At 38.5% G+C, this 12,716-nt stretch overlaps 1 non-coding gene across 1 annotated transcript; it reads right to left on the minus strand.

Moving 5' to 3' along the window:
• Window positions 1-11,109: 11,109 nt before the first annotated feature.
• Window positions 11,110-11,212, minus strand: LOC119865546. Its single transcript, XR_005369136.1, has one exon. It is a non-coding gene; the product is annotated as a U6 spliceosomal RNA (small nuclear RNA).
• Between the last annotated feature and the right edge of the window lie 1,504 nt (window positions 11,213-12,716).

Raw genomic sequence — 12,716 nt, forward strand, 5'->3', positions numbered from 1 at the left:
TCCTGTGGTAAGTGTTCTTAAAGTCCAAACTTTCTGTATAATCTCCTTCAGTACAGTTGAATCAGACTCTAATATGAGTTCCAAAATACCAGTCTTGGGTCAGAGAATGAGTTTCAGTATTCTTCAATCAGGGTCCCAAAAAGATATAGATAGCACAACTAAACAGGTTAACTTCAAGGAGGAACTGTTTACAAAGGGACTATTTACTAAGGAAGGATTAGATGTGGGAATTACAAGGTAGAACACAGGAACCCAGGGTTTTGTAGTAGTTGAGCTATCACCCCTAGGCCAGAAGTTACCAAAGGAAAGAGAGAGTCACACAGAGTGATTTGGCTTGAGCAGATCAATGACTTTCTGTGAAGGTCACAGGAGGCAAACTTGTAAGAAGGGAGCCAGGAGATAAGTATTGTGACCTTATCCTCTTCCCTGCCTGTGATTGTCTTTAGACCAGTTAGGCTCACTGGTTGAGCTAAAGTCAATTTTCCAAACAAGAGTATTGCAATTCAGTGGAGAATAATATGGAATGATTTGGAGAGTCAAATGTAATTTTTAAAATATCTAATCTCTGTCTATAAGTAGACTAGAAAATTAATCCTACCATATCATGGTGTCTGGGCAATGGAATTATATTTCTTATGGTTTTTATAGTACATATTGTTAACAAGAGATCATTTTCTTCCATTTTTTTCTCTCTAAATGAGATATTTCATTATAGTTTCTCTGCCTGTGGTGCACCTTTATTTGCTCCTCTGAATCCATTGTCCTCTCTCTACCTTTCTCTACCCTACTTTCTGTACTGGAAGGCTGGCCTGTTTAGACATCATTCATGGATCCTTACATCCTCTGGCTTCCAGATGGTCTAAGCCTATTGGGAAGTAGAGCAGTAGATTTGTGAGGCATATGTTCGTTTTGGGATATGCTGAGGATGAAAGTAGGTCTGACCAAAGTGTCAAAATTTTAGAATCTCTCTATCAGATATGAGGACAAAGAACAAGTATGAAATTAGTTAAAGGAATGGAGAAAGGACCAATGATGCAGCGGGGCAGAGCATTCCTGAGATATTCCTGAAAACTATGGGAGATCAGGGTAAGAGATCTAAGTAAAAGAGAAGCATGATTAAACTTGAATTTGTATATATGAAAAAGGTATAAGTCCCACCAAACAGGACTTTCTATAAATGTTCATGGAGCAATAATAACAGTAAGTGGTCCTTTCTATAAACCAATCTAAGAATTGAGGACCTTTCCTTAGGCTATTTATCAAAATATCCAAAACACAAAGAATACAAATTGCTAAGAATTTTTTTCTTGGAACTTCCTATGTGTATTCTCTATATCCCATATTGTTTGTTAGTTCTCGATATCAAATTTTTTAAAAGTTCATTTTTTCCTACCAGTAGTAGACTTTTTTTTAAGGCATGATAAATTTAAGGATTTAAGATAGTCAATCAAATGGTTAAAGTTTTCATTTGTCATTACTTTGAGAAGTTAAAGGATCAGAACTGTGCGATAGCAAGATACTTACACAGGTGTAGAATAATAGCTATAAGGATAGGCATTTATACCATTTACTTTTTAAAAAATAACCCTCTTCCAGTCAAACACAGATTCAGTTAAAAAAATTCAAAATACAAGCATACAGAGTTTATTTCTGATTTGCTTTTGATATTTAAGAACTGACAGGAGCTATGAAATAAATTTCACAAATGCAGAGGCAAATCAACAGTTGAACACAACTAAACTCTTCATGACAAATACTTATAATTAAAAAGAAGCAGCTTTTTTTTTTAAGATTTTATTTATTTATTTGACAGAGTGAGAAAGAGAGCACAAGCATGGGGAGCAGCAGAGGAAAAGGGAGTAACAGAATCCCTGCTGAGCAGGGAACCCAATGTGGGGCTGGATCCCAGGACACTGGGATCAGGACCTGAGTCAAAGGCAGATGCTTAACTGACAGAGCCACCCAGGTACCCCCAAAAGAAAGCGTTTTAATAATGAGTCCATCCTATTAAAAACTTTCAAAATACTATTTTTGAAAATAAGAAAAAACTTGGTCTCTCAGGGCTATTATTTTGCAGAAGAAAACTATTCCTTCCCCAACCCTAATATTTAGACATTTGAAAAAATAAAAGAAATGGTATTATGAAGCTATAAATAAATGACTTAAAATCTAAATGAATGTTCCACAGTCACGACTAATAATGTTAAAATCAACTGTTTTAATATATCAACCACACCTTCTTGGTTTGCCTTCTTTACTTCTCCATCATTACTTAATGAAGGATTATATTTTCAAACATAGTTAAATCTACTTGTGATATATGTATATGCTAATGCTAAGTGTATGAAGTGCATGTGTATATTTTGGGGGGAAAAGGATAGAGATGGGGAATAAGAACTGAGATAAGTTATAAGTAATAAAAATGAAATACAAATGAAATAACCAAATTTTAAAGGTTGTTGTTTCAGATTATTCCGTGAATAATTATTTGACCATATTACTGAGTACAAAACACACATATTAATGAGAAAAGGGTGGAGGGCAAACTTCCAGTTTCAAAATGACAAACATTTGAGGTAATCTCTCCTCCTACACTAAATTTATAGAAATGAAGGAGATGTATTTTAAAAATAAAAACAACCAGAGAAAAAACCAAATATAAGTCATGGGGATAAAAGACACAGCAAAAGGAATACAATCAATGATATTGTAATAGTGTTGTAACAGGAAGGTAGCCACAACTATGGTGCACATAGCATAATGTATAAACTTGTCAAGTCACTAAGTCATATACAGGAAATTAATGTAATATTGTTTGCCAACTATAGTTAAAAAATAATTAAATTAAATTAAATTAAAACCATCACCAACAGAAAAACAAACAAGACCTTATAGAACTACAAAAAGATTAATTGACCTTTGAAAAATACAAACAGGTATGAGAGAGGTTACAGATCAGGATTCCCTTGGGAAAGTCTGACCTAGGAGGTAAGAGTAGCAACACTAATGTTCTAAGCCTAAAGATGATGAAATCCAGGAGAAAGAGCTAAACCCAGAAGCAATTGGCAGGATGATTAGTTGGAGTACCACAAAGGGAGGAGCCAGCAGGTCAATCCATGTATATCTCTTTCTTCCTCCTCTTGCAAGACAAATGGCACTATCTACCTCCAGGCAGGAAAGATGAATATGAGCAGTTATTGCAGAGAAAAAGGACAATGGCCTTGAGGGCTAGTGGCATGAAGAGGAATGGGGAGCCCTCAAATCCAGACCAGTCATTAAGTTACCCTACCAGGCATGACATCCTTCACTAGGTGTAGAGAGAAAGTATAGAAGAAATATTTCAGTAGATAAATGACTAGAATTTTCCAGAACCACACAAAGACATGAAACCTCACAAAGGGCCAGCAAGGGCCATGCAAAATTAAAAACAGAAAAGAGATGGTGAAATCTTAGAATATCAAGTCAAAGAGGAAAATCTTGATGGCATTTGATTTGAAAGAAAAGATAGATTCCTTACAGGACAAGAAAAACAGACTTTTCATCAGCATATTGCTTGCAGTGAAACAAATAAACAGAATATTAAGTGGAAAACCTTTGAACCTGAAATTCTGTATCTAGTCCAATTATCAAACAAAATCATTTCAGAGAAAATAACTGGGAATGTGATGATTTCCTTTCCTAGTTCTGCATGAGTTTAGCTTAAGGCTAAGTATCAAATAAATTTTAAACATATTTCAGGTAGGATATGCAGCTGATCCTGCCTTCAGGCTCCCTGCCAACAGCCTACTATGGATGGAAGCAATTGTTAATTTCTCCACAATGAAATCTATTCTTTGGAAGCTACACTCAGTCTGTTTCTTTGTAACATGCTTATTTTCTACCCATTTCTGTATGCCTCCCCTCTACTTCACAAAGAACATAGGTTTTAAATTTATGTGGAGCCTCCTGTCTCTGCCCTGAGTCCCATATCTCTAAAACCCATCTTTCTACAATCCCATATGTCCACCAGACTTGAATCATGGCCTACCCCAATCTGGCTCATACAAATACCACTTAAGCTTTGGTTAGGGCAAATTAAAATTTTTAGTGACATAGGAGATTATATGTTATGTCAGAGCTTGAGGCCACAATGTGTCAATGATAAATCCGAAGAAATAAAATAGTCATCTAGCCTCTTTAAATTTAAATCTTAGTCCTACAATTTACTAGTTGTGTGACCCAAGGCCAGTCTCACTAAACACGTCTGAACCTATTTTTATAAATAAGGAGAATACCTTTTTACCTCAGGGTTATTGTGCAAAACAAATGATCTAATATATTTAAGAAGCCTAAACAATAGTAGGCTATCAATAGATGGGAGTTTTCTTCACTTCCTCCCTCTTAAGAGCAGGGAAAATTCCGTGTATAAAGAAATATAAATTGATTTAGCTTTGAAAAAGAATTTGAGAAATAAAAACAAAAATTCATTTTTCCAGTCCATGAATTTAAAAGGTCAAAAATGAGTTAAATGCACCGGGTGATATTTTAATTTACCCAAGTTGCTTTCTGTAAATGTCTATTTAAAAATCAAGTCATCAACGTTCGTTAGATTACTTCTTTCTGCCCGTGGACACCGCCGGTAAGCATCATTAAAATCTCCCCTCCCACAGCCATCATGTCTAAGTCAGAGTCTCCCAAAGAGCCTGAGCAGCTGCGAAAACTCTTCATCAGAGGTTTGAGCTTTGAAACAATCAATGGAAGTCTGAGGAGCAATAGGGAATGCTTATGTACTGTGTGGTAATGAGAGACCCCAACACCAAGCCCTCCAGAGGCTTTGGGTTCTTCACCTTCACTGTGGAGGAGGTGGATGCAGCCATGAATCCAAGGCCGCACAAGATGGATGGAAGAGTTGTGGAACCAAAGAGGACTGTCTCAACAGATTCTCAAAGACCTGGTGGCCACTTAACTGTGAAAAAGATTTTTGTTGGTGGCATTAGAGAAGAACATCTTTAGGTGAGAACATCACCTAAGAGAGTATTTTGAACAGTATGGGAAAATTGAAGTGATTGAGATCATGACAGACCAAGGCAGTGGCAAAAAGAGAGGTTTTGCTTTTGTATCATTTGATGACCATGACTCAGTAGACAAGATTGTCATTCAAATATCCCATGCTGTGAATGGCCACAACTATGAAAAAAGGAAAGCACTATCGAAGCAAGAGATGGCTAGTGTTTCATCCAGACAAAGTGGTTGAAGAAGTGATTCTGGAAACTTTGGTGGTGGTCGTGGAGGTAGTTTTGGTGGGAATGACAACTTTGGTCGTGGAGGGAGCTTCAGTGGTCGAGTGGCTTCAGTGGCAGTCAAGGGGTGGTGGATACAGTGGCTGTGGGGATGCTATAATGGATTTGGTAATGCTGGAAGCAACTTTGGAGGTGGCAGAAACTATCATGATTTTGGCAATTACAACAATCAATCCTCAAATTTTGGACCCGTGAAAGGAAGAAATTTTGGAGGCAGAAGCTCTGGCTCCTATAGTGGTGGAGGCCAATACTTGGCCAAACCACGAAATCAAGGTGGTTATGGCAGTTCCAGCAGCAGCAGCTATGGCAGTTGCGGAAGTCTTTAATTACTGCCAGGAAACAAGGCTTAGCAGGCGAGGAGAGCCAGAGAAGTGACAGGGAAGCTACAGGTTACAACAGATTTGTGAACTCAGCCAAGCACAGTGGTGGCAGGGCCTAGCTGCTACAAAGAAGACATGTTTTAGACAATACTCATGTGTGTGGGCAAAAAACTCAAGGACTGTATTTGTGATAAATTATATAACAATTTTAGTTTCTGTTCTGTGGAAAGTGTAAAGCATTCCAACAAAGGGCTTTAATGTAGATTTTTTTTTTTTGCACTCATGTTGTTGATTGCTAAATACAATAGTCTGATCATGACGCTAAATAAATGTGTATTTAAAATAAAAATAAAATAAAATTATCAAATATTTGAGTATGTAAAACACATGAACCACTCCCAATATGTTTATACTGTGTAGTTATATATTTGTGTAACTAAAGCATATAAACCAGAGTATTTGTATGTTAACTCACAATGAGAAATACTGTCAACCTAGCTAAGTGGACCATAATTTTCAGTCTGGCCTGACCAGCACATTCTTTTCTGGTAGTCAAATCTCCTGGGAAAATCAAACTATCAGAATATTCTCTAGTGAACTTGTGTTAGAATAAACATTAGTTAGGCAATTCCAGTGTAGCTGATGCATCTTCTCCACAGTGGACATCTACCCACTGGGTTATCCAAAAACTAGGGGTGGCCTCTTACCCTGTGCTCGGTTTGATGTTGTTTCTTGCTACTAATAGTAGACCTTGGAACTCTACTGGTTTCTGCTTCTGTGGCTTAATTGTTCTTCCTTTAAATTTACTTTGTCTTCTATTGGGGTTCGTGGAAAATGAACTTTAAATTTTGAAGCAGAAGCTTCCAAGAAGAAAATGACATACAGTTTTCCTGCATGATGTGGAAATTAAGTAGGCCTTTTACACTTGTACACAAGCAACTTTCCATTATTCTTGAGGAGAGTCCTGAATATAGGGAAGTAGGCCCCAAGGAGAGAGCCCTGACACTGGGCTGAAGTGTTCTGCTTGGTTATATAAATTTGATTTATTAGCAAGGCTGCCTCCACAGAGCTGAAGACAGTTGCTCTTAAATCTGTTTTCAGTCTGCTCCTTACCTGAAAATTACTATTTAATTCCTGGAAGCTGTGTTTATAATATTTATTCAAGAATTTACTCCCAGGAGGGTAGGAGATGGGCAGCCTGGGTGGCTCAGCGGTTTAGCGCCGCCTTCAGCCCAGGGCGTGGTCCTGTAGACCCGAGATCCAGTCCCACGTCGGGCTCCCTGCATGGAGCCTGCTTCTCCCTCTGCCTGTGTCTCTGCCCCCCCCCCCCTCTCTGTGTGTGTGTCTCATGAATAAACAAATAAAATCTTAAAAAAAAAAAAAAGGAGGATAGGAGATGAAATTGCATTATATTTGCAGTTGGAACTTCTCCTTGCCTCATCCTGAAGGCATGACTAAAAGCAAACTATTGAATTTGGTGCAGTGGCATTTGAACTACGATGTAACCTTTTCCCATAAAGTGTTATTTGAGATGGAATTGGACAAATCATGTGACTGGTTTAAGTAATTGGTTGAACCAGATTCCATTAGCGGCAAGGATGTGGGTTTTCCTCTGATCAGAATGGAATTGTTCCTCACACGCCGTGTGCGTGTGTGTGTGTGTGTGTGTGTGTGTTGACTCATGCTACGTCGAAGTCTGATGGTTGCTTTGCAGGGACTTGGAAGTATAGTTGGGCTGTAGGTTCTAAGAGTAGCTACTTGTGATAGCAGCTATTAGTCAGAGATATAAACTAGTGGCTCACAGTCCCATTGAAGCCCACAGAAATGTTTGGTTTGGCCATGGCAGTGTCATTTAAAAAATAAAAGAATCAGGTGCCACACTGCTCTGGAGTAAAGTTTTGCTAAAAAATATTAGCTTCAGACTTCTTGCAAAATCAGGTCTGGCAACCGAGGTCTTTGTTCCCAAGGGTAAACTTTGCTCCCAGCAGCTTCTCCCTTTCAATAGAGCAGGTGTTGGCCAGTTCACCACAACTCTCACATTGCCTGTTATTTGGTGACATTTAGGCCAAATCTTGTGGCCACTTTTCTTATAGCACGCAGCCTGCGCACTTCTCCATGACCCAGTGGGGTCTCAAGCATCTTATGGAGAATTTCCAAAACAGTGTCACCCTTCAGGAGCTGCGCAGGCAATGCCAGTGGTAGTTAGAGGCAGAGTGACAGGGTGATAAACATGAGTAGCCGCAAAGGTAGCAAATATCCTGTCAGCCAGCAGGATTGGAAGGCTGTAGGGAGGAACTTCACATAGCAGAGCTCCTAGCCATATGCAAGGCAATACTCTGGAAACTCTCCAAACAGGTGCAAATATCTGATAATCAGATAGTCTTTATGCATCATTATCTAGACATGAAAATTAAACATCACCTCTGTTTGTAGTGACAAGCTAATGAAGCTGGAGACATGTATTGCACAAGTTCTGGAGGGGTCATCTCAGGGTCACCTTTTCACTTTCTTATTTATTTTTCACTCTCTAACTTGCATGTGAAGGCTTGCTTTGGCTTTAAATAGAACAGAAAGTAAGCAGTTTTCCTTTGAAAACAGTAGACAGGGGTAGGGGGGAGTGACATGTTTCTTTAATGGCTATAGAAAGGCAGTGATTTAGATGTGGGTCACACCTTCTTATAGGGAGCATAGCTTAAACCTTATACTTTCCCCAAATGTGGTCACAAATGTGAATATTTTCACTAGATGGATAATAGACTTTTATATAATTCTGTATTTTAGAGTACTGACAGTATGTAATTTGTGCTGTTGCATTTGCTTTTGGAGAGATCTGCTGTACAACAGTTCAAACCTGAAAACTTTCGTAGAAGTTGAAATACCTGAGATCAGATATACTGTGGGAATGGGATAGGTATATTCTTTTTGGAAGAAGCCTTGTAAAGACAAGAGTTGGACCTCCAACTGAGCATCGTTATCTAAGGAATAACTTTTTAATTCACTTCAGTGAATTTAAGTACCTATATGTACGTACATTAATTATAAATTTTATATAATCTATCTAATATGTCATAAAGGAAAGAGAAGTATGTGAAGCAAATGCAGAGAAACGAGAATTTTTTTCTGCTTTGTTTTTTGTTGTTCTTGATTTGTTTTTTGAGAAAAAATAGTTTTTATAAGTAAAAACGGAGACAGGAAAGATCTGGATAATAGGGAGTGTCCGTGTGCAACTATTGCAAAATATTGCCTAATTGCCTCCCAATGTTGTTTACCAATTTACACTCCCATGAGCAGTAGGCGAGAGTTCCTGTGTCCATCCATGGGTATTTCTGTCATTATATCTCACGTACCTACACATAGCAGGAATATAAATGATGTTTGATGAATGAACAAATGAATGAGAACAAGGATTTTTTTAACCATAGGCACAGTCCAAAATATAGATTCAGTCCCAGCTCTTCCTAACATCATGTAAGGGCAAATCTAGCATTACACAGGGGCTGTTCAGAGAAGCAAAGTAGAACACACTACATGGAAAGAATAGTGACCAAGAACTATCAAATCCCAGGTAAGAAAAATGTAATAGAATATGGATAGGACATGGCAGGAAGGCAGTTCTCCAGAAGGCCATATACAGAGATCCAAGCAGCACTGACTATTTCAGTGAATTCTCATCTAGTGGGAATTCAAACGCTGAGGGCAAGACCCCAGTTTCTAGAAAGGACTGTTGGCTTTATGGGAAGAAAGATAGTGGGAGGTACAAAAGACTTTAAGGGGCAGCCCGGGTGGCTCAGCGGTTTAGCACTGCCTTCGGCCCAGGGCCTGATCCCAGGGACCTGGGATCGAGTCCCACATCGGGCTCCCTGCGTGGAGCCTGCTTCTCCCTCTGCCTGTGTCTCCGCCTCTCTCTCTGTGTCTCTATGAATAAATAAATAAAAATCTTAAAAAAAAAAAAAGACTTTAAGGAGGATAGGCATTGAGTGGAAACTAGAAAAAAAACACAGAGTTAGAGAAGAAAGTTGAGACATTTTGAGGGGATCATTCTACTCAATTATAGCCAATAATAAATGTAAGGAAGATATAATCAGTAACATGTTTCTTTCTTTTTGCTTCCTGATCTCAAAATTAATGAAAAGTTTTGCTTTGATTAAATGCCTCAGTTCAATATTTATTGTTTGTATCTATTGTTTTACTATTGAAAAATTATATGCATAAGACTTTATGCTACAAGGTACCCTAATAGAAAATAATAAAATGAAAAATAAAGACTAGCCATTCCTTATAAACAAGCACTTGTCAGAGTTTCCATAAATTTTGCAAATCTGAGTGGCAGGCTTTCTCTATATTAACACCCCTCATGGGGGGGGGGGGGGGTTAGGGGCTTTAACCTGCACCACTTGAGTGCTACAAGTAAGGCATGATTCTCCACAGAAGCAATACTGCATCTTTGGTGGAGACAATGAAAGTGCTTCATCCAGACTACTACGCCTTCCAGAGTTCAGAAGTCAGATGTCATTTAAGAATCTGGGGCTATTGGGACGCCTGGGTGGCTCAGCGGTTGAGCATATGCCTTTGGCTCAGGACCGGATCCCAGAGTTCCTGGAGTCCCCCATCAGGCTCCCTGCATGGAGCCTGCTTCTCCTCCCTCTGCCTATGTCTCTCCCCGTCTTTGTGTCTCTCATCAATGAATAAATAAAATCTTTAAAAAAAAAAAAAGAATCTGGGGCTATTAGGAGCAGAAAAATAGAATTGACAGATTCCTGTAAAAAGTTGGTATCTTGCCATACTTGTTTTTCCTAGAAGGAAATACATTTCCCCTACTTCTGTAAATGTCATTGAGGAATAAAGGAATGGTAAGTCCCCTCAACCTCTGGGTTCATAGCCAACCTTTAGTTGTCCACTTCTGATATTGAGTTCCTCATCCTGAAAACCACATATATGTTTAGAGATTTTTGGTTGAATAATAAAAAATTTAAAGAAAACTTTTCCTCCTACTTTTAAAACTCCTTAATTCTCAGAATCTTTCCAAGCTTTCCTTTCTTTTCTACATGACATTAAGGCCAAATGTTTTCCACCTGGAGGCCCTTTTGAACATCCTCATAATTCCAGGGAGAGGTTCCTGTTTATCCAAATCCCAGCAAAACAAGGAAGAGGATACAGCCCATGATGACTCAACCCGACTGCAGTTCAAAAGTAGAAAGATGGGTTAAGAGGGAAGACAGTGCTCTGCAGCAGATGTGCTTGCAAGGAGGCAGGGGTGTGGAGCATGCAGAAAGCACCTCACCCACATGAACAAAGCCCATAAGTGTTCGCTCATCAGCTCAGTAGCTTCTGCAGCCAACATCTGCCATGACACCTATGTTTATAGCCATGGTAATTGCACTGTGTCAAAAGGATTATTTCACTGTCACAATTCACTAAGGGCAAGCCTTGTTATGAGAAAATTGAGGCTTGGACTTGGGTTTTTTTTTTTTTCATCTTTATTAAGGTATAAAATTCATCTTGCATAACTGAAAAGTAGGGAATGCTTCACAAATTTGTGTGTCATCCTTGGCAGGGTTCATGCTAATCTCTGCTTGGCTCCAATTTTTGTATATATGCTGCAGAAACAAGCACTAGGCTTGTTTGGATTTTTATTTGGGGTGTTGTATTTTTTCAGTTACTATTCTGACATTCTATAGGTCTGACAAATCATCAAATCTCAATACACCAATATGCTCTTTGAGAAAAATAGATTTTCACATCATTTTAATTGTTCCTTTACACTGAACAGAGTTGTTTTCTTTTTCTTAAAACAGTGCGTGCTGATTTAGTTATTGTATAATTATTATTTTTGAATTTCTGGTGATACTAGTTCTCTCTTCTCAAATATTTCTCAACAATGATCATCTATAAATTCTTCCAGATAAAACGCTGAATCATTTCATCAAGTACGCCTCCCGTAGAGAAAAAAACCTCTTAATTTTTTCTCTCATCAAAATATATTCCTGATAGTCTTGAGTTAAATATAAATATGCAAACCAGCACCAGAAACAATTAGAAGGAAACATAATTGATTATATCTTACCTCCAGGCAGAGAAGAACTTTCCCGCATAAAAAGCAAAGGAAAAAGCACACGATGGCTTAGTTTTACTTGCTGGATAATCTTGGGCAAAATATTTATCCTTTCTATTCCTTTGTGTCCACATCTATGTGGTTGAGAAATAAGCTCAGTCATGGTGAGTTTATGGAACATCAACTATATGGAATGTCAGACAAGCAGTGAAAAACATACTGAAGAAGTATAGGGATAAAAAAAAAACACTTATGTAATCTTTAGAAGTAATGTAGTATAATCATAAGAATAGATTTTGGCATTGGACAAACCTGGTTTGTAAATTCTGCCTTTGTCACTTTAGTAGATCTGCGACTTACATATGATGATAGCAGTTAATTTTATTCATTTTTTTTGAAGATTTTTTATGTTTTTATTCACAAGAGAAACAGAGAGAGAGGCAGGACATAGGCAGAGGGAGAAGCAGGCTCCCTGCAGGGAGCCTGATGCGGGACTCAATCCTAGGACCCTGGGATCATGCCCTGAGCCAAAGGCAGATGCTCAACCGCTGAGTCACCCAGGTGCCCCTGATGATAGCAGTTTAAAGGGTTGTTCTGAGGTTAAAACAGTAGAGGCTATAGTACCAAAATTATAATTTCATTATCCAAAACAGTAAACCAATCATCCAAATTCTAATGCAATCCAAAGACCAATCCTAACTCAATCAGTTCCTTCCAGAACAATCTTCTGTCTTTGTTTAATTTCTCCTTGTAACAAGGCTATCAGCATCACAATCTACTCCTAAAAACATGTCAACCAGATAAGAAAGCAACTTACAGGGATCCCTGGGTGGCGCAGCGGTTTGGCGCCTGCCTTTGGCCCAGGGCGCGATCCTGGAGACCCGGGATCGAATCCCACATCAGGCTCCGGTGCATGGAGCCTGCTTCTCCCTCTGCCTATGTCTCTGCCTCTCTCTCTCTCTCTCTCTCTCTGTGACTATCATAAATAAATAAAAATTTAAAAAAAAAAAAAGAAAGCAACTTACAAAAAAGAAGAGTATTTGCAATGCATGTGATCAAGTGTTA

This window comes from Canis lupus, chromosome 13 (assembly GCF_011100685.1).
Source record: "Canis lupus familiaris isolate Mischka breed German Shepherd chromosome 13, alternate assembly UU_Cfam_GSD_1.0, whole genome shotgun sequence".
Taxonomy (NCBI): domain Eukaryota; kingdom Metazoa; phylum Chordata; class Mammalia; order Carnivora; family Canidae; genus Canis; species Canis lupus.